This window comes from Ursus americanus, chromosome 14 (genome assembly GCF_024610735.1).
Source record: "Ursus americanus isolate L20-20 chromosome 14, mUrsAme1.1.p, whole genome shotgun sequence".
Taxonomy (NCBI): domain Eukaryota; kingdom Metazoa; phylum Chordata; class Mammalia; order Carnivora; family Ursidae; genus Ursus; species Ursus americanus.
In genome coordinates, this window is record NC_142140.1 from 5008553 (window position 1) to 5029544 (window position 20992).

Here is a 20992-nt window from a genome sequence, read left to right on the forward strand (position 1 = left end):
GACATTTAAATGGAGACCCAAATGAAGTAAGAGTGATCCTTGAGATTATCTGGGTGTGGGGTGCATTCCAGGCAAGAAAGAGGGGAGCATGCTTGGCACCAGTGACACTCAAACTTGCTGAAAGTGGAAAAAGATTTGTTGGAAGGATACTCACGGAATTGAATCTCAGGATGTCCGACCAGGCTACATGGGAACTGGAGAGCTGTCAGGTAGCATCTCTTTCCAGCTCCTTGTGGGGTCACATGATCACTCTTCTTTGGTATGTTCTGAGAGTCTAGTCATTTTCTACCGGTTCTTCAAGGACTAGCTTTTTCTATGTTCCCCAACAATTTGGGCTTATACATGGCATCAAATCAAGCCCTGACCCTTTATGATCTTATAACTTGACCTTGGATTACTCTCTTACTTCCATGAACAGGGCAAATCTTTCCATTTACTTGTTTTCTTTATTTTTTCACAAAGGTATAGCACATTTTTTATTTTATTTGCTTCCTACTACTTTATGTTCTATGATGCTATTTGCAAATATATTAAACTTTTTTATTTTCCAACTCTTGCTGGCATATAGAAATGCAAGTGATTTTGTTTATAATTTTTTTAATTGAGCAGTCTTTGAGCAGTCTTTCTCTTATTCTAATAATTTCTCTGTACGCTCACTGGATTTTGTTTTTTCTTCCTAATCCTTATGTTTTTGTCTTGCCTTATTATCCTGGCTGGGATCTCCAGTACAGTGTTGAATAGAAGTAACAGGTGGCATTGCCTGTTCCTCATCTTAAAAGGAATGCTTTCAACAATTCATCATTAGATATGATGTTTGTATGAACCTTTACTCTTTATCAGTTAAGGGCATTCTCTTCTGTTCCCAGTTGGAGGAAATGTTATACTCAGCAGATGTTGGATTTTATCACCTTTTTTTTTTTTTTGGCACCTACTAAGGTGATCGTATGATTTCTCTTTTGATCAGTTACTATAGTGAATTAGATTGATTTGTAATGTTAAGCCCATCTTGAGTCTGAGGTTAATGTCAAACATGATTTACATACACACATTGTAGACTCATTTTGCTAACATTCTGTTTAGGAATTTTCCAACTGTGCTCATAAGTAGGATTGACTTTTAATTTTTCTTGTATTTTGGTATCAAGGTTAGCATAGGCTTTTAAAGGGAATTGGGAGTAAGTCCCCTCCTTTTCTACTTTTTGTGATAATTTATGTAAAATTGCAATTTTTTTGGATCTTGAATGCCTGTAGAATGCACCAGTAAAATAATTAGGGCGTGAAAAGATTTTTAACTACTTAATTTCTTAAGAATTAAAGGACTGTTCAGATTTGTTATTTGTAATTGACTTAGTTTTAATAAGTTGTACCGTTTTCTAAGAATTTGTTTTTTTCTTAGATTTTCAAGTTTATTGGCATACGATTATTCAAAATAACTTTGTTTTATATTTTAATATTTGAGTCAACTCTAGTTATAGTCCCTTTTCATTATTTGTGTCATCTCTTTTTTCCTTGATTGGTTTCACGAGAGAATTATTTTATCTCTAATTAACGTATGTCTTTATTATTTTCTTCCTTCTGCTTTTTGACACTTACTTTGATATTCTTTTCTAAATTCTTAGGATGGATCTTAGCTTACCGATTTCTCAACCTTTCTTCTTTTCTAATGTAGGCATTGAGCTATCTGCTATCTTCTGAGTAGAGCTCTAGCCATATCCACTTTCAGGCAGCCAGTGATTATCTTCTACTTCTTTTAGATTGATTTGCACTTTCTAGAATTTTCTCTGAAAAAAATCATACAGTATGTACCCTTTATTGTCTGACTTCTTTCATTCTGCATAATTATTTTCAGACTCATCCATGTTTTATATGTATCAGTAGTTTATTCATCTTTTTATGGTGTATCCATTATATGGAAATACTGCAAGGTGTTTTTTTTATCCTGAATGGATAAACATCTTTTTTTTTTAAGATTTATTAATTTATTTGAGAGAGAAAGTGTACACATGCATGTTTGCACAAGTGGCAGATGGACAGAGGGAGAGGAAGAGGGAGAGAATCTCAAGCATACTCCCCACTGAGCGTGAAGCCTGGCACAGGGTTCAGTCTCACAACCCTGAGATCATGACCTTAGCCAAAATCAAGAGGCGGACACTTAACTGAGCCACCCAGGCACGCCCAATAAACACTTTTATCCTAACTGGAGAGACATTTGAGCTGTTTACTTTCTTTTCTCTTGGATAGATAGCTAGGAGTGTATTTGCCTGGTCATATCTGGTAATTTTTAAGAAACTGCCCAATTGATTTCCAAAGCAGGTGTACCATTTTATATTCCTCCCAGCTGTATATGAGTTCTAGTTGCTCAACAACTTTGCCAACACTTGGTATGGTCAGTCTTGTTATTGTTAGGCATTCTGGTAGATGTCTACTGGTTCCTCATTGTGGTTTTGCTTTGCATTTCTCTAATGATTAATGTTAAGTATCTTTCATCTGTGTATTTTTCCATCTATGTATTATTTTTCATCTGTCGAAATCTTCTGCCAATTTTTTTGAGTTGTTTACTTTCTTACTAAATTTTGAGAGTTCTTTATGTATTCTGGGTGTATGTCCTTTATCAGATACATGGTTTCCAAATATTTTCTTATAGTCTGTGGTTTATCTTTTCATTCTCTTAACAGTGTCTTTTGAAGAACACAAATTTTTTATTTGGATGAAGTCTAATTTATCAATTTTTTTATTTTATGAATTATGCTTTTGATGTATCAAAATCTTTACCTAACTCAAGGTCACAAAGATTTTCTCCTGTGTTTTCTCTAGCAATTTTATAGTTCTAGGTTTTACTTTTATAATTATCTTTTTGTAGTTTTTTTAAAAAGACTTATTTATTCACACGCGCGAGAGAGTGTAAGCAAGTACGAGTCAGGGGAGAGGGAGAGGGAGAAGCAGGCTCCCCAGTGAGCCAGGAGCCTGATGTGGGGCTTGATCCCAGGACCCAGAGATCATGACCTGAGCTTAACCGTCTGAGCCACCCAGGCACCCCTGTAACTTTTTTTTTTAACTTAATAGAACCAGAAAATCTAGTTGTATGATAGCAGTTCTTAAAATTTGTTTTAGCTTGGTGTGTTACCTTCCAGGCTTTTTTCCTAAGTATTTATGTTCACGTATATATAGCTACAGAAATATATTTGGCTCTTAAACAACATGGGGGCTATGGGTCCCGCACTGACCTCCACACAGTTGAAAGTCCATGTATAATTTTTGACTCCCCAAAAACAACTACTAATAACCTACTATTGACTGGAAGCCTTATTGGTAACATAAAATAGTTCATTCATACATACTTTGTATGTTGTATATATTAATATATCATATTCTTACAAGAAAGTAGAGAAAAGAAAATGCTATTAAGAAAATCATAAGGAGGGGTGCCTGGGTGGCTCAGTTGGTTAAGCGTCTGCCCTCAGCTCAGGTCATGATCCCAGAGTTCGAGGATCAAGCCTGGCACCAGGCTCCCTGCTCAGCAGGGAGTTTGCTTCTTCCTCTGCCCCTCTGCCCCTGCATATGTGCGCTCTCTCTCTCTCTCTCTCTCTCTCTCTCTCTCTCTCTCATAAATAAATAAAATCTTTAAAAAAGAAAATCATAGGGGGGTTTGGGGGTTGCCTGGGTGGCTCAGCCAAAAGAGCGTCCAACTTTTGTTTTCTGCTTAGGTCATGATTTCAGGATCTTGGGAACACCCCATGTTGGGCTCCATGCTCAGTGAGGAGTCTGCTTCAGTTTCTCTCCCTCTCATCTTCCCCCTGCTCGTGCTCTCTCTCTCTCTCTAGTAAATAAATCTTTTTTTAAAAAAGAGAGAAAGAAAGAGAGGCTTTCAGTGGATTCGCCGAAGCGGGTTTACCCAACTTGGGCCCCGGGATCATCTCAGATACCCAGTGAAGAGAATTCCCAGGAAGGCTCAGCTGCCTCTCAAACTATCTCCAAAGTGTTAATAAAGAACCTTAGTAAATTGACTCTCAACCCTAGTACCAGACTCCTTCCCCTTTACCAGAATATCCTCCCCGGCAACAGGATAGAGAGAAGAAACCACAGGGGCTTCTTGACCGCATTCTCAGCAGCAGGACGGGAGGTGGAGTATGGACTTCCCTAACTGCTTGGAAAGAAAGGATGGAAAGGATGATGCAATTGATTCAATACCAGCGCTGCCTCAACCAGCGGTCCATGCTTCAAAAAAGATCTTACAGAAGGAAACTGAGGGTGAATCAAGAGTGGGAAGATTTAGATGTAGCTGTCATTATTGCCTGTATCATAGAGATCTTTCTGAGGATACCAGCATGGAGAATAAGTATGACATGCAGCCAATGTAAACATACTTTATTCTTGTACTGTTTCTTCTTGCTAGTAATTTTAGGATCATTATGCAGCAGCTTGGGAAAGCAGCTCTATGTTAGGACAGACTGTCCAATGTTTTGATAATGTATGATATAAGCTGCCTTTTTTGTATCTTTTCCACCTTGATACCAGTAATTTGTGAGGAATCCTGTAGTTTACGTTTGAATGACTTCAGTATACTTTCACTTTTTTATTTGACCTAAGGAAACAACAGGTTTGAGTGTTGCCTGTGTGTTTGAGAAGCCTCAAGTCATTAAGATAAAACCTAACGTCAGATTGGAAGCCAAGTAACTTGTGCAGAAGGACTACACAGAAAACTTCAGGTGGTTTGGTTAGAGCATAATTAGGGCAGGATGCATATGCTAGATTTTCTGGTTTTCAAAAATTATAATAAAAATTTTTTGATGTGCTATTTAAATTTTCAGTAGCAAATGTGTAGAGAATCTTATTAAAACTTATTTGGGGAAAAAAGCAGGGGGAAAGAAAGACAATCATAAGGAAAAGAAAATATATTTACAGTACCACACTGCAGGTATTGAAAAAAATTCACATGTAAGTATACTGACGCAGTTCAAACCCATGGTTTTCAAGGGTCAACTGTATATAGGTTTTTAAATTTAACATAAATGGAATCACACTAGATAAGATGTTCTGCAAGGTGCCTTTTTCATTTTGTCTCAAATGTAGTGATTGATTTCCAAAGCAGATTTACCATTTTATATTCCTACCAGCAGTGTACAAGAGTTCCGTTGTGCAAATCTATATAATTCTTTTTGCTATCATAAGTATTACATAAATTAAAGCTCTGTTTATTTAGCCACTCCACTGTAGAAGCACATTTTTGAGTTGTTTCCAAATTTTCTCAGACCTAAATAGTGCTGCAACAAACATCTTTGTGTATGATGTTTCCTTGAGCTCACGTGGGTATATTTCTCTAGACTAGAAGTAGAATGACTGAATCAAAATCTTTCTGGGTGGAATGTTACCTTCTAAGGTGTGTTTTTGTTATTGACAGCTATCACATAACCTTATATACAAGAAGTAGCTGGGCCACTGATTAGCTCAGTTGTTAATTCAGTAAGCACTCATGGAGTACATACTTTGTGACCCTTCCTCTTGGAGGTTTTCACTTCCTTCAGACGCAGTACCCCCTTTTTATTGCAGTATTTCTTAATGACCTTTTACTATGCCAAAATGATACTCATATTAAATATACCCATTCATACAGAAATAACTTTTTAAAAAGACAGTTTAGTACAATAACTATTTTCAAAAGAAGCAATTTATTATAAAGTAATATGTATTTCATGTAAATGCTCAGTCACAGCTATCATAGAAGATGTATTGGAGGATTCTGATAGTTCCACATACTTAAATAAATTATGACTTAAGAGTAGTAAGAAGATGAAGTTATTTTGTAAATGAAATACAGATTGTGCGGACTTAGAATAAAATTAGCGTTACAATGAATAAGACTAAACTGACTTGTAGTATGGTAAGAGAAAAAGAGTTGACAAATGGAGTTGTCGAAAACGAGAAAGTGAAGAAGTATGATGGACCTTATGTGGAAGTATTGTGCCAAAATAATTTCCTGTGGTATGTATGTCTTAGGACAGAATAGTAACGTTCTATCTTAGAAAACATCTCCTTTCGTAAAATCTCACTGCATTTGAGATGTGTACCTTTAGTGTCTGATACCTTAGAAAGACTCTGGAGATTGTATCCTTTTATTGGTCACAGGAAATGGGGGATTAGAAATGAAACCATTTTGTCTATAAACAAACAATGAACATCTGCTATAGGAGGACATAACATCTTAGGGTGATAGGTTCAGCTCTACTCATTTGATTTCCTCCAAAATTATAATAGGAAAGCTCTGTATTTATATAATGCATTGTACTTTATTGCCTCATTTTAATCCTCCCATTAAGGGATTTGTCCAAAGCCACCCAGACAGGAGCTAGTGTTCTAAGTGTAATGAGTTTCCCTGTAACTAGCTACCTACCGGGATGATTCAGTTTAGATTTGTGATTGCAGAAATACAGCCTAGTTTTAAAATATCTTCAGTAGGCAAGGAGAATTCCTTCTCACAGTACAATTTTATATATCATCTTATGAAAAAAATATTTTCTTGAATGGGTAGAAAAGGAGTTTTTCTTTTTAAAATGAAGAAAAGTATGGAGAACACTCATTATTTCAGCCTTGGGGTGGAAAAATAAGATCGTTCATAATACCAAATTCTAACAATATTTGCTGGTTTTAAAAGGTAACTTTTTTGGAAATAGGGTTTTTTTTTTTTTTAATTGATTATAAAAGTGGTAAAACAGTCTGGAAAATTTGAAACAGAGAGAAGGAAGCCATATTTCTACAATTTTACACATCTCTCACTATCATTTTATTACTTTATCCCTTCCTTGTATAACCATTCTACCTCTGTCACTCTTTATCCTTCTTACGGTTACTTTTCTCCAAAGTGCTCATCATTATCTGACAAACATAGAAACTTCTTTGTCACAATAGAACGTAAAGTGCAGAAAGGCAGGAACTTTGTTTCATTTGCTGTTGTCTTCCCAGTGTTTAAAACACTTTCCAGTGTGTAGAACACAGTAAGCACTTAGTACTAAGATTTCTTTATTGGGTGCCTGGGTGGCTCAGTCAGTTAAGCATCTTGACTCTGAATTTTGACTCAGGTCATGATCTCAGGGTCATGAGATCGAGCCCTGCGTCAGGCTTCACGCTTAGCAGGGAGTCTGCTTGGGAGTTTCTCTCTCTCCCTGTGCCCCTCCCCTTGCATGCATGTGTGTGCGTGCTCTCTCTCTCTCTCAAATAAATAAATAATCTTTTTAAAAATTTCTTTTATTGAATGAATAAAATTTTTTTGGTCTTTTTTTCTCATGCATGTCATCATTTGTAATCACAGCGTGCACACAACTTCGTAGTGTGATTTCACAGAATAAATGTAAATATCCTTTCCACAGGTTGCTACATAGCCTGCATGACGAACATTTTTCATAGCTACATAATATTGTATCATAGCTACATAATATTGTATCAAGGGAGCATAGTATAACCCATCTCCTAGTTTGAGACATTTCAGTTGCTTCTGACCTTTGGGTTAAATATATCCATTCTTTACCAGTCAAGGGGCCCAAAGCAAATAAGAACAAAAACCAGCTGTTGCTGGGACACCTGGGTGGCTCAGTCAGTTGGGTGTCTGCCTTAGGCTCGGGTCGTGATCCTAGGATCCTGGGATTGAGCCCCAGGTCAGGCTCCCTGATGGGTGGGGGGTCTGCCGCTCCCCCTTCTTGTGCTCTCTCACTTGCTCTGTCAAATAGATAAGCTTTAAAAAACAAAATGAAACAGCTATTGCGGACTTAAACAAAAATGGGCTTCTTGAAAAACATTGAGTTAAAATATGTCTGAGGATAGGGGCGCCTGGGTGGCTCAGTCGTTAAGCGTCTGCCTTCGGCTCAGGGCATGATCCTGGCATTCTGGGATTGAGCCCCGCATGAGGCTCCTCCACTGGGAGCCTGCTTCTTCCTCTCCCACTCCCTCTGCTTGTGTTCCCTCTCTCGCTGTCTCTCTCTCTCTCTCTCTCAAATAAATAAAATCTTTTAAAAAAATATATATGTCTGAGGATAGATGGATGGATGGATTGGATTAACTTGACAAAGTTACCAGGAAGGCTAGAAAAAGTAGCTTTGCAGCTAGGAACTGCACACAGATCTCACTAAAGAGCCAGTTTGGTGAAGCTGTGACTGCACACCACAACACTGCCAGGTTGGCCACGGGGCTTTTTCTGTTGCCAGTGCAGAGTCTTCGGCTTCAACATCTGATTGAACCCCTGCCCACTAGGGGAAGCTAGGCCTGCAGGTATCTGGCATTTTCTGCTTCTACAGTTGAAGGTGGGCTCGACTTCATCAGGACTTTTGAGAGAGGGAATTTCTATATTCCTTAGAAAAATAATTTAGGAGCATGCACTGATAAAGCCATTTCTGTATATACGATAATTTGGATTTCTATATTTAGGATAAGGTGGATTCCCAGAAGTAGAATCACCAGGTCAGAGAGCATGAACAGATTTTTATGATGAGAAGAGTAGACCTTTTGGCTTAAACAGTTGGGCCTTGGAGTTTTTTCTTCCTTATATTAATCTTTCCTTTTACACATCATTTATTGGCTTTGCTAAATGTTATCTTTCTTAGAGCTTTAAATACTTGTTGAGTTGGAGGGACTTTTAGTCTCCCTTTTTATAAAGGAGTGTCCTCTCCCCCCGCCCCCGGATTAATTTTTCCCTTTTGGGTTCGGGTGCCTAGGTTTATGCTAGAATCTGAAAAATAGGTGGCATAAGCCTTTAACTTAGATTGTTTTAAGTTAGTACATATACAAACTTGTGGAGTAGAAATTCATTTATAACACTGAACTTATTTTTTTTTTAATTTCATTCTTCTCAGTTCCCCCTTCTCATCCTGTATTAAAGTTAATATCCATAAAGCCTCTTCTTACCACCACACCCCCTCAGGCTTTCATTTGTTTTGTTTTGGTGATTGGCCAGACTTCACTTCAAATTATTTCTTTGTCCAGGTACTAAAACAGATAGTGAGTCCCTTGTCAAACAGAAGGCTTAGAGGCAGGTGCTCTGAGTATTAGTTATAGCCCCACCTCAACTGTGACCTCGGGAGCTCGCTTTCCTCTATAGCTTTGGGGGAGGGCTGAGTCTGAGTCTTGAAGCCTTTTGAGTGGCCAATTATTGCGCCCTCATTTGCAAGGACTATATGTGCTCACCTTCCTGCCAGAATGGGAGGCTGCAGAGGCAAGAACTCTAACCTGAATTCACATGCCTGGCACACGTTGGGTGGGTGTAGTAAAATATTCGTTAAATGAGCCAGGTGCTGTTTTTCTTATAATTGTTTTGTATGTAATGTAGATTGTTATGTTGCTTTTCTTTTGAATAGAGTAGTAACTTGCAAAGACCCCGTATCTTCAAAAATGATGTCTTGATGTACTATGAAGTTCAAAATGCTATATGCAGAATATGGTGTATCTGAATTCTCCAAATCTTCCCTCTACTCTTTATAGTTTTAAAACTGTTTTGAGTTGGTTGGATTCCATGGTAACATGCTCAGGAGCTCTGGAAAGGTGGTCTTTAAGGGGAAGCCAGTGAGGATGGCGGGGGGGAGGGGGGGGATGGTGCATTTAGCAAAGGCAACAATCTAGGTGAAGGGAGAACTTTGTAAAGCCAAGTACACCTACCTTAGAAGCAGTTAATCATATTATTAGACAAACTGCCTCAGCAGCTGGGGAAACGGCAGGAACATGTCAATTTTGCTTCCTTGGTTACAGGGAGTGATAGTGTACTTGACCTTCAGCAAGCAGGGTCATAGAGAGGGCATCTTTAAACAGCTCTGTCTGGTTTGGGTGAATGGAACCTGTACTGGCAGTTTGAAAGCAAATGCTTGAGTTTCCCCCAGCCAACCCTTGGCCCTTTTGGTTGGGCTCTCTGGCCGGGGAGGTTGCTGAGGGAAAATGTAAATAAAGCTGCAGGGAGCCATTGGCATGGTAAGTCTAAGTGTCCTAAAAAAAAAAAGACTGCAATTTTGTTTTCGTTCTCTGTTTCTGGTAGAAGCCTCCTTGTAATGCAGTGTATTTCATAGGTACTTGTTTTTAGAGCAATTGGTAAAATAGCAGGGGGATCAGGAGAGGCTGGATTTAGATACCTATTATGTATTTTGAAGGAATTCAATTTAGTGTATGTTGCTGTGCTTAGCACCTAACAAATTATGTCTTCATAGGAACTTGTATTTGAGTATGCTGGGTAAATTCAGGTGGGGCAAAAGCTGCTTGCTTATTTGTTGTTTTCAACAGGTTAACCTTCTTGTCAACAGGGAGTGGCTCTTAAACATCTTATTGTTTTTACATAATGTGGCTAGTGATTGTTGACTGTTTGGATCTTTGTTTTCGTGCCAAGAAATATAGGGCTGTGATTTTATATTTTTAAACATATTATCAACTGGAAGATTTAAAACTGATTAATCAGTTCTGATATAAATGAGGCTGACTTGTCATGTTCAGGTTTAAATCCTTCATTGACTCCAGTATAAAAAAGAGTCTGACTTACCAGTCATCAGGAAAATTTATTTGTTAGGAACACAGCACTCTGGCATTGTAAGGTCCTAATCCTTTGTATGAGGGGAGGGATGAGCACTTTCAAGACCGGCAGCCTCCTGTGGATTCCTCTCTCTATGCGCAGTTGCAGCACAATGAGGACTTAACTCTTTGCCCATTGACCCTTCACTACACTTATTACTTAATGGCCCTTTGAAATAAGAATAAAAGGAGGATGTGGTACATTTTAGTTCAGGCTGAAGGTATCCCATGGCTGAAACCCTTTACCCTACTTAGGTATTTACATTGTTCATTATTTCGCTGGGAATGTTTAGAAGTCGGAAGTTTGTGGTTGAGATTTGTAACGTATTAGGTCTGCATGATCTTTTTTTTTCCACGGGGTGTGAACTTGGTTGCCCTATTAGTAACCCATGGGGGAATGTTGCAGCCAAAACTCAGAATAAATTATGAATTTAGGGATTCTAAATATTTGCTCCTTAGCTCAATGCTGTGGGCATTCTCTTCAACCTAGATGTCCATCTTTTAGCATGTAAACCACAGAAATTCTTCCTAAGAACTTTTTCCTTTAAAAAATGCTACCAAAGCAGTGTCATCTTATGATGGAATAGAGAAGGTTCTCACTCCAGGGTAAAAATGTATGAACTTTCTTAGCAGCCTCATAAACCCAGGTGTGTCAGTAAAAGCCTGTGCTCCTTGGGTTTATGTAATAAACTGCCAAAGCAGGTGTCGTGCCGTATCTGCAGGATGTCTGATTAGCAGACAGGCATGTGAGTAGAATAAAAGAAGAGAAGGTCTAGGCAGAGTCCCAGGATCAAGGACCATGAAACAGACTTCTTACTCATTCCTGAAGTTAATAAATGTTCATTCACTAAGCAGTCATTGTGGCCCTAAAATGAACCTGACCTTGGGAGTAAAAGGAGAAATAGAAAACGTTTCGTACTGCCCTCTGAGGTAGACTTAACCAGGCAGTTACAGGAGGTGCCTTGTGGAGAGTGCTAAGATGCAGGAGCTCTGGGAGCCCAGAACAGGACCTGTATTATCAACTTGGGGGATCAGGAGAGGCTGGCTTGTGGAGCAAGGCTTTTATTAAACTCTTTAGACAGTAAACATTTGTGTGTCGGGCACACAACTTTTTTCAAGATTTTATTTGTTTGTTTGTTTGTTTGACAGAAAGAGCAAGCGAGCATGTGCACAAGCAGGGGGAGCCGCAGAGGGTGAGGGAGAGAGAAGTAGGCTTCCCGCTGAGCAGGGAGCCCGATGCACGACTCTATCCCAGGACCCTGGGATCATGCCCTGAGCTGGAAGGCAGATGCTTAGCATGGTTTACTTTAGAAAAGATGCAAAATAGAACAGCTGATTTTACCCATTAGGTGTGAGTGAGTCAGAGACCATGCCCTGGAAGGTCTATGTCCAAACATACTTTCACATCCTGCTTGCTCATGGTTTGAGTCCTTTAGGAAAAGCCATTTTCCTGTTAAAATGCAAGTGTTCTGGCCAGGGTATAAGGCACACCTGGGTGTTGCCGGGCATTTATACTTCAGTATGGACTAATGATCTTGTCCTTTGCAACTTGAGTGGATTGAAGGAGGAGAAAGTAGACTAAGGCTGAGGGCCCAAGACTGACATCAGTACTGGAAAGGTAGGCAGGAAAGGATGGAAAGGAGATGCTCCCACTAGTTATTTTGCATCAATATTTTTATGTCCTATTTCTTAAATTGGCCGTGCTAAATGATATTCAGCAATATGCTTCTGGAAAAAAGTAGATTCCTCACCTAGATGTGTACTTAAAATATCAGGCTCTGAATTCATACAGCTGCAAGAATTTCTGAGCAGTCCCATTGTGGCATCACTTCGCCTTCAAGCCAGATCATATCAGACTGCGCCTGGTGCCACCAGAACACACCTCTCTAAAGGTCACAGGGGATCCTAAATATTTTTCCATTAACCTGTCACCTCCAGAGTTAAGGATTCCTCTGCTAAATTCAAGGGATATTTTGGGTTGTTCATCTAATCTAAATTTGTTACTGAGCTACTGGGAGCCCATTGCCAACATGACCCAAACCCCTTCCAGGCAAATTTGTAGAGGCCCTTGGGCTTCTCATACAAAAGGAATTATAAAATTTATAAGCATATCCTTTAACAGGTGAGGGAACCAGGGTCTAAGGAGTTAAACTGTAGCTCACACAGAAGTTGGCAAAGATCAGTCTTAGCACCCAATCTGTGCTGCTTCCACTGTAGCCGTCCGTCTTCCCCGGCACGTACTCTTACGGCAGAACCACTTTTGATGGCTCTGCACACGCAGCATGCAGCAAGCTCTAGGGGAGCAGAGGGTTACTGCATAGCAGCTTCAGCTGAAGCATGGACAACAGTCTCTTTTGGCTTACTGACATAGAAAGCTTCTTTGAGACCTTATGAAATACTTCTGAATACTATTATTCTTTTAAATTAACTTTATTGTAGTGTACATAAGTTCACAATTCATAAGTGTGTAACACAATGAATTATCACACAGAGGACATGTCCATGTAAACACTGCTCAGATTAAGAGCAGAATAGAGGGGTGCCTGGCTGGCTCATGAGTCGAGCCCCATGTTGGGCATACAGATTATTTAAAAAAAAAAAAAAAAAGCAGACTAGAATTTCCTTCCTCCTTCCAATTACTGCCCCTCCTTTCTCCCTAATGGTGATGCATTATCCTGACTCCTTAAATAATTTTCTATTTGTTGATTTTATTCATTAAAAAAAAAATGTAAGATCTCTGTTAAGATATAATTCATGTATCATACAATTTACCTAAAGTGTATAATTCTGTGGCTTTTATTATATTCATAAGGTTGTGTAGCCATCACCACTATCCAGTTGCAGAACATTTTTCATTATCACAACAAGAAACTAAACCCTTTAGGTGTCACTCACTTACCCCCAATTTCCTTATTCCCCAGCCATAGGCAATCACTATTTACTTTCTGGGCTGTTTGGTGTTTTTTTTAACTTGCCTATTCTGGACATTTCATAGAAATGAAATCAGACAATCTGTGTGGCCTTTTATGTCTGACCTCTCACTCAGCACGTTTTCAAGGTTCATCCACAATGTAGTTTGACTCAGTACTTCATTCCTTTTTTTTTTTTTTTTTAAGATTTTATTTATTTATTTGCCAGCGGTGGCGGGGGGGGTACGGGAGAGTAAGAGAGCACAAGCAGGGGGAGTGGCAGGCAGAGGGAGAAGCCACTCCCCAATGAGCAAGGAGCCCGATGTGGAACTTGATCCCAGGATCCCGGGATCAGGACCTGAGCCAAAGGCAGATGCTTAACCAACTGAGCCACCCACGCATCCCACTTCATTCCTTTTTATGGCTGGATAATGTTCATCGTATGATACCACATTTTATTTATCACTTGATAGACATTGGGTTGTTTCCATTTTTTTACTATTATGAATAATGCTGCAATGAACATTTATGTACAAGTTTTTGTGTAGGCAGATGTTTTTTATTTCTCTGGCGTATATACCTAGAAGTAGAATTGCTAAATAGTATGACAGCTCTTACGTTTAACCATTTGCAGAACTGATAACTTTTTCCAAAGTGTCCATACCATTCTGTATTCTCCCCAGCAGTGTATGAGAGTTTCAGTTTCTCCACATCCTTGCCAACTCTAATTATCTTTCTTTTTTATTGTAACCATCCTGATGGGTGGAAAGTGGTATCTTCATGTGGTTTTGATTTGCCTTTCCCTAATGACTAATGATGTCAAGCAATTTTCGTGGGCTTATTGGTCATTTGAATATTTTCTTTGGAGAAATGTTTGTTCAGCTCCTTTTGCCCATTTCTAAATTTTTCTTGGTATTCTTATTACTGATTATAAGACTCCTTTATATGTTCTTGATACAAATCCCTTATCAGATATGTGATTTGCATATATTTTCTCCCATTCTGTGGGTTACTTTTCCTTTTCTATATAGTGCCCTTTGAAGGACAAAACTTTTTCATTTTGACAAAGTCCATTTTGTGTATATTTATTTTGTTTATTGTGCTTTATGTGTAATAGTAAGAAATTATTGCCTAATTCAGGGTTAAGAAGCTCTACGCCAGGGGCGCCTGGGTGGCACAGCGGTTAAGCGTCTGCCTTCGGCTCAGGGCGTGATCCCAGCATTCTGGGATCGAGCCCCACATCAGGCTCTTCCGCTAGGAGCCTGCTTCTTCCTCTCCCACTCCCCCTGCTTGTGTTCCCTCTCTCGCTGGCTGTCTCTATCTCTGTCGAATAAATAAAATCTTAAAAAAAAAAAAAAAAAAAAAGAAGCTCTACGCCAAGTTTTCTAATTTTTGTATATGATGTAGGGTTGAATTTTTTTAAAGATTTATTTGAAAGAGAGCATGAGCCTGAGTTGGGGAGGGGCAGAGGGAGAGAATCTCAAGCAGATTCCCCACCAAGCACAGAGCCTGGTGGCCCAGTCCCATGACCCTGAGATGGTGACCTGAGTCAAAATCACAAGTCGGATGCTTAACCTGCTGAGCCATCCTGGTGCCCCTTATATTTTTTTTATAATAAGAAAAAAAAAGAATTTTCTGTCCAAGGAGAGCTTCACTATTACAGTTTTATCATATGTAACAACAATATTTATACACTGTTTATAACTCAGGCTTTAGAAAAATTTTCAGGAAGCTTGTGATAATAGTAATAGTTACTGTGTGTTGAATGGAATTAATACTTAACATATTATTCATTAACCTTCACATCAGTCTCAAAAAGTAGTCATAATATGTCCATGTTAAATTCGAGGAAACTGAAGTTTAGAGGGTTTAAGTCACTTGCTCAGCGTGACAGTACATATTTCACAGCCCAGGTCTGGTGATTCCATAGCCTGTGGTACTCATATTATGTTGATTGCTTTAGAATGTCTTACAGGTAAAGTATCTAAATCAGAAAGTCAGCATATTATTCTATCAGTTAAGAATTCCATATATCTGAAATTGGTAAGATTAACTTGCAGGGTAATAATAGATTCAACCAAAATTCTAAATGTTCATTACTAAAGAAGGATTTAATGAATGTGCTCTGTTAAAGTGACTGGCTAGTCTTTTCTTCATAATTACAAATAAACAGAGCTAGCAAATATGTGTACATGGATACTGGGAGATGTATTTTGTAGGATTTGCCTATCCTGCCTATATCTTAGCTCAGAAGTAATTTATATGAAGCATTTTGTGAACTAAACATCATTATGAGAATATTGTATTCTGTTGTCTTTATAATGTGATCTTTTTGGTTGGTAAAATTAATGCTATAAAAGAAAATATCTTTTCATAACTACCCCCAGCAATTCATCAATTGTGATATGCTTTATAAAACTGAGATCTGTTTCACTTACCATAAAATTCACCCTTTAAAAGTATATAGTTTTGAGGTACCTGGCTGGCTGAGTTGGTAAAGCATGTGACTTTTGATCTCAGGGTTGTGAGTTCAAGCTCCACATTGGGCATAGAGCCTATTTAAAAAAAAAAAAAAAAGGTATATAGTTGAATGGTTTTTGATACATTTGCAATGTTATACAGCCAACGCCACTAATTCCAGAACATTTTCATCATCTCCCAAAGAAACTCCATACCTATTAGCAGTTATTACCCCTTCCTTCATCCCCTCAGTCCTGGGAACCACTAATCTACTTTCTTTAGCTATGGATTTGCCTATTACAAACATTTTATATGAATGGAATCATGTAATACGTGGTTTTTTATGACTGATTTCATCCATGTTGTAGCATGTATCAGTAGTTTATTTCTTATTACAAAATAATATTCCATAGCATGGATATACCACTTTTTTTTTTTTTTAAGATTTTATTTATTTATGTGACAGAGAGACAGCCAGCGAGAGAGGGAACACAAGCAGGGGGAGTGGGAGAGGAAGAAGCAGGCTCCCAGTGGAGGAGCCTGATGCGGGGCTCGATTCCAGAACGCTGGGATCACGCCCTGAGCCGAAGGGGGACGCTTAACAACTGCGCTACCCAGGCGCCCCCACTTTTTTTTTTTTTTTAACCCATTCATCAGTTGATAGTCATTTGGGTGGTTTCTACTTTTGAGCTATTACGGATAATGCTAAGCATTGCTATACAAATTTTTGTGTGGCCATGTGTTTGCTTTTCTCTTGCGTATATACCTAGGAGTGAAATGGTTGGTTCATACTTAACTTTTGAGGATTGGTGAGACTGTTTTCCAAAGAGGCTGTACCATTCTGTATTCCTGCTAGCAGTGTATGAGAGTTCCAGTTTCTTCACATCCTCATCAGAATAACATTTGTTATTTTCTGGTTTTTCGGATAGTAACCATCCTGGTGTGTATGAGATGGCATTTCGATGTAATTTTGATTTTTATTTCCATAATGATTAGTAGTGATGTTGAGTAGCTTTTCATGTGCTTAGTGGCTGTTTGTGTATCTTCTGTGGAGAAATGTCTATTCAAGTACTCATTTTTTATTTGGGTTAGGTTTTTTATGTCATCAAGTTTTAGGAGTTCTTTATATATTCTGGGTATTGCAGTTTTAGGTCTTAAATTTAGATTTTTGATCCATTTTGAGTAAATTTTTGTATATGGTGTTAGATAAAGGTACAACTTCATTCTTTTGCATGTGGATAGACAGTTTTTCCAGCACCATTTTTTGAAAAGACTGTCCTTTCCCCCAATAAGTGATCTTGACACACCTATCAAAAATCATTTAACCATTGTATGCCAGGGTTTATTTCTGGGATCTCTATTCTATTCCTTTGGTCTGTATGTCTGTCTTTATACCAAAATCACACTGTTTTGATTATTTTCACTTTGTAGCAAAACCAGGAAGTGTGAGTTCTCCAGCTTTGTTCTTTTTCAAGGTAGTTTTAGCTACCTGTTTAGAGTCCCTTGAGATTCCATATGAAATTTGGAATGGGTTTTTCTGTTTCTGCAAAAAACATCATTGGGATTTTGACAGGTGTTGCATTAAATCTGTAGATCACTTTGTAATATTGACATCTTAGCAATATTAAGTCTTTCAATCCATGAACGCAGAATATGTTTCCATTTACTTATGTCTTTAATTTCTTTTAGCAGTGTTTTGTAGATTTTACTGTAGAAGTCTTTTTTACCTCTTTGGTTAACTTAATTGCTAGGTAATTGATTCTTTTTGATGCTATCACGATGGAATTTTTTTTTGTAATTTCCTTTTCAGATTGTTCATTGTGTATAGAAATGCTACTGATTTTTCTGTGTTGACTTAGTATCCTGCTGCTTTGCTGAATGTATTTATTCTAACAGACTTTTTGGGAGGGAGGGGGGATCTTTAATCATATAATTTGCAAGCAGATCATTTTACTTTTTCCTTTCAAATTTGGATGCCTTTTCTTTCCTTTTCTTCCCTAATTGCTCTGGCTAGAACTTCCAGTACTAGATTGAGTAGAAGTGGTGAAAGCAGGCATCCTTGCCTTGTTCTGATCTTAGAGGAAAAACTTCCAGTCTTTCACCACTGAATGTGATATTCACTGTAAGGTTTTCATACATGATTTTTAAAATGTGGAGGTACTTTCCTTCTATTCCTAGTGTTTTTATCATGAAAGGGTGTTGAATTTTGTCAAATGTTTTTTCTCCAGCTATTGAGGTGATTGTGTGATTTTTCCCCCCTTAATTCTGTTAATGTGGTGTATCACATTGATTTTGTATTTTGAAACATCCTTGCGTTATAGAAGTAAATCCTACTTGATGTCATGGTGTATAATTATTTTAGTATGTTGCTGAATTCTGTTTGCTGATATTTTGTTGAGGATTTTTACATTGGCTCATAAGAGACACTGGTCTATAGTTTTCTTGTAGTGTCTTTGTCTGGCTTTGTTACCAGCCTCATAGAATGAGTTAGGAAGTAAGTGTTCCTGTTCAGTTTTTTGGTAAAGTTTGAGAAGGCTTACTGTTAGTTTTTCCTTAAAGGTTTGGTAGAAATCACCAGCGAAGCCATCAGGTCTCCAGGGGTTCTCTTTGTGGGGAAATTTTTGACAATTGATTCAGTCTCCTTCATTGTTATAGATCTATTTGTATTTTCTGCTTCTTCATGATTTAGTCACGGTAGGTTTTATGTTTCTTGGTCTTTGTCCGTCTCATCTAGGTTATCCAATTTGTTGGCATACAGTTGTTCATAGCATTCTCTTTAATCCTTACAGTTCTGTAGAATTGATAGTAATGTCCTCACTTTCATTTCTGGTTTTAGTAATTGGCGTCTTTTCTCTTTTTTTTTTCTTTAGCCCATCTAGCTATAGGTTTATCAATTTTGTTGATCTTTTCAAAGAACCAGCTTCTGGTTTAATTGATTTTTCTCTGTTGTTTTTCTGTATTTTATCTCTGCTATAATTTTTATATTTTATAATTTTTATTATTTCCTCTCGCTAGTTTTGGGTTCACTTTATTCTTTTTCTAGTTCATTAAGTTGTAAAGTTAGGTTGTTCATTTGAGATCTTTCTTGTTTTTTAACCAAAGCATTTATAGCTTATAAATGTACCCCTTAACACTGCTTTCACATTGTCCCATAAGTTTTTTTGTTTTCATCTACCTGTAAGCTTTTTCAAATTTCCCTTATAATTTCCTCTTTGATCAGAATGTGTTGTTTAATTTCCACATATTTGAAACTTTTCCTGGTTCCCTCTCTTGATGATTTCTTTTTTTTTTTTTTTTAAGATTTTATTTATTTATGTGACAGAGAGACAGCCAGCGAGAGAGGGAACACAGCAGAGGGAGTGTGAGAGGAAGAAGCAGGCTCCTAGCGGAGGAGCCCGATGTGGGACTCGATCCCAGAACGCCAGGATCACGCCCTGAGCGGAAGGCAGACGCTTTAACGACTGCGCTACCCAGGCGCCCCTCTCTTGATGATTTCTAACTTCATTCCCCTCTAGTCAGAGAAAATACTTTGTATGTTATCTGTTCTTTAAAATCCATTGAAGCTTAACTTAAGGACCCACATGGTCTGTCCTAGAGAATGTCCCATATGCACCTGAGAGATTTTTCTGGGTATTTCTTGTTTTCTGGGAAGAGTGTTTTTGTTTTGTGTTGTTTTTAAGATTTTATGTATTTATTTTTGGCAGGGGCACAGAGAGAGAGCATGAGCAGGGAGAGCAGCAGTCTGAGGGAGAAGCAGCCTCCCCGCTAAGCAAGGAACCCAATGACTCAATCCCAGGACCCTGAGATCAGGACCTGAGCCAAAGGCAGACACTTAACTGACTGAGCCCCCCAGGCGTCCCTGGGTAGAGTGTTCTGTACAGTATGTTAGATACGGTTGGTTTATTGTGTTAAGTCTTCTATATCCTTACATATATTCTGTCTGATTGTTCTGTCCATTATTGAGATTAGGTTATTGAAGTCTCCAGTTGCAGAACTGTTTCTCCCTTAAGAAGGGAAACAGTTACACCTTCTTGCTATATTGAACCTTTTGCTAATATATAGTGTCCTTTGTCTCTTGTAACCTTTAAAAATTTGGTCTATCTTGTTTGATACTAGTGCAGCCACGTGTGCTCTCTTGGTTACTATTTGTATGGAATATCTTTTTCCTTCCCTTCATTTTCAGTTTGAATTTGTACCAGCTTAACTTCAGTGACATACAAAAACTTTCCTCCTTGAAGCTCTGTTCTTATCCCTTTTGGTTGTTGATGTCACAAAGTTACATCTTTATACATCGTGTGCCTCCAAATGTAAGCTAATAATTCTTTTAAATGCATTAGTTTTCTTTTTTTTTTTTTAAGATTTTATTTATTTATTCAACAGAGATAGAGACAGCCAGAGAGAGAGGGAACACAAACAGGGGGAGTGGGAGAGGAAGAAGCAGGCTCATAGCAGAGAAGCCTGATGTGGGGCTCGATCCCAGAACGCCATGATCACGCCCTGAGCCAAAGGCAGACGCTTAACCGCTGTGCCACCCAGGCGCCCCTAAATGCATTAGTTTTCTAAATTATGTTGAAAGCAAGATTTGGAGTTTCCAACCAAACTTATGATAATACTAGCTATGATAATGCACTAATAGTTTTTTTTTTCTTTAAATGTACTAATCTCTTAAATCATGTAGGAAACAAAAAGCACATTACAAACCATTGTTAAAATAGTACAAGCTTTTATAATTACCCAGATATTTACCTTTTTTGAGATCTTTATTTCTCCAATTAGCTTCATATTGCTGTCTAATGACCTTTCATTTCACTGTGCAGAACTCCCTTGGGCATTTCTTGCAGGGTGGGTCTAGTGATCATGTTTTTGTTTATCTGGAAATATCTTAATTTCTTCCTTACTTTTGATGGACAGTTTTGCCAAGTATAAGATTCTTGGCTGACAGTTTGTTGTTGTTGTTGTTGTTGTTGTTGTTTTGAGCACTTTGAATATATCACCCCGTTGTCTTCTGACCTCTACAGTTTCTGATGAGAAATCTGCAAGTAATATAATTCAGGTTCCCTTGTGTGTGGGAATTAGCTTCTCTCTTGCTGCTTT

General features: G+C 38.2%; 1 protein-coding gene and 1 pseudogene across 2 annotated transcripts in view; both read left to right on the plus strand.

The window, feature by feature from the left end:
• Positions 1-20992, plus strand: part of NR2C2 (nuclear receptor subfamily 2 group C member 2) — a 100547-nt gene that overhangs the window by 31907 nt on the left and 47648 nt on the right. The window lies entirely within an intron of this gene.
• On the plus strand, positions 188-6305 carry LOC148108902 (developmental pluripotency-associated protein 3-like; annotated as a pseudogene).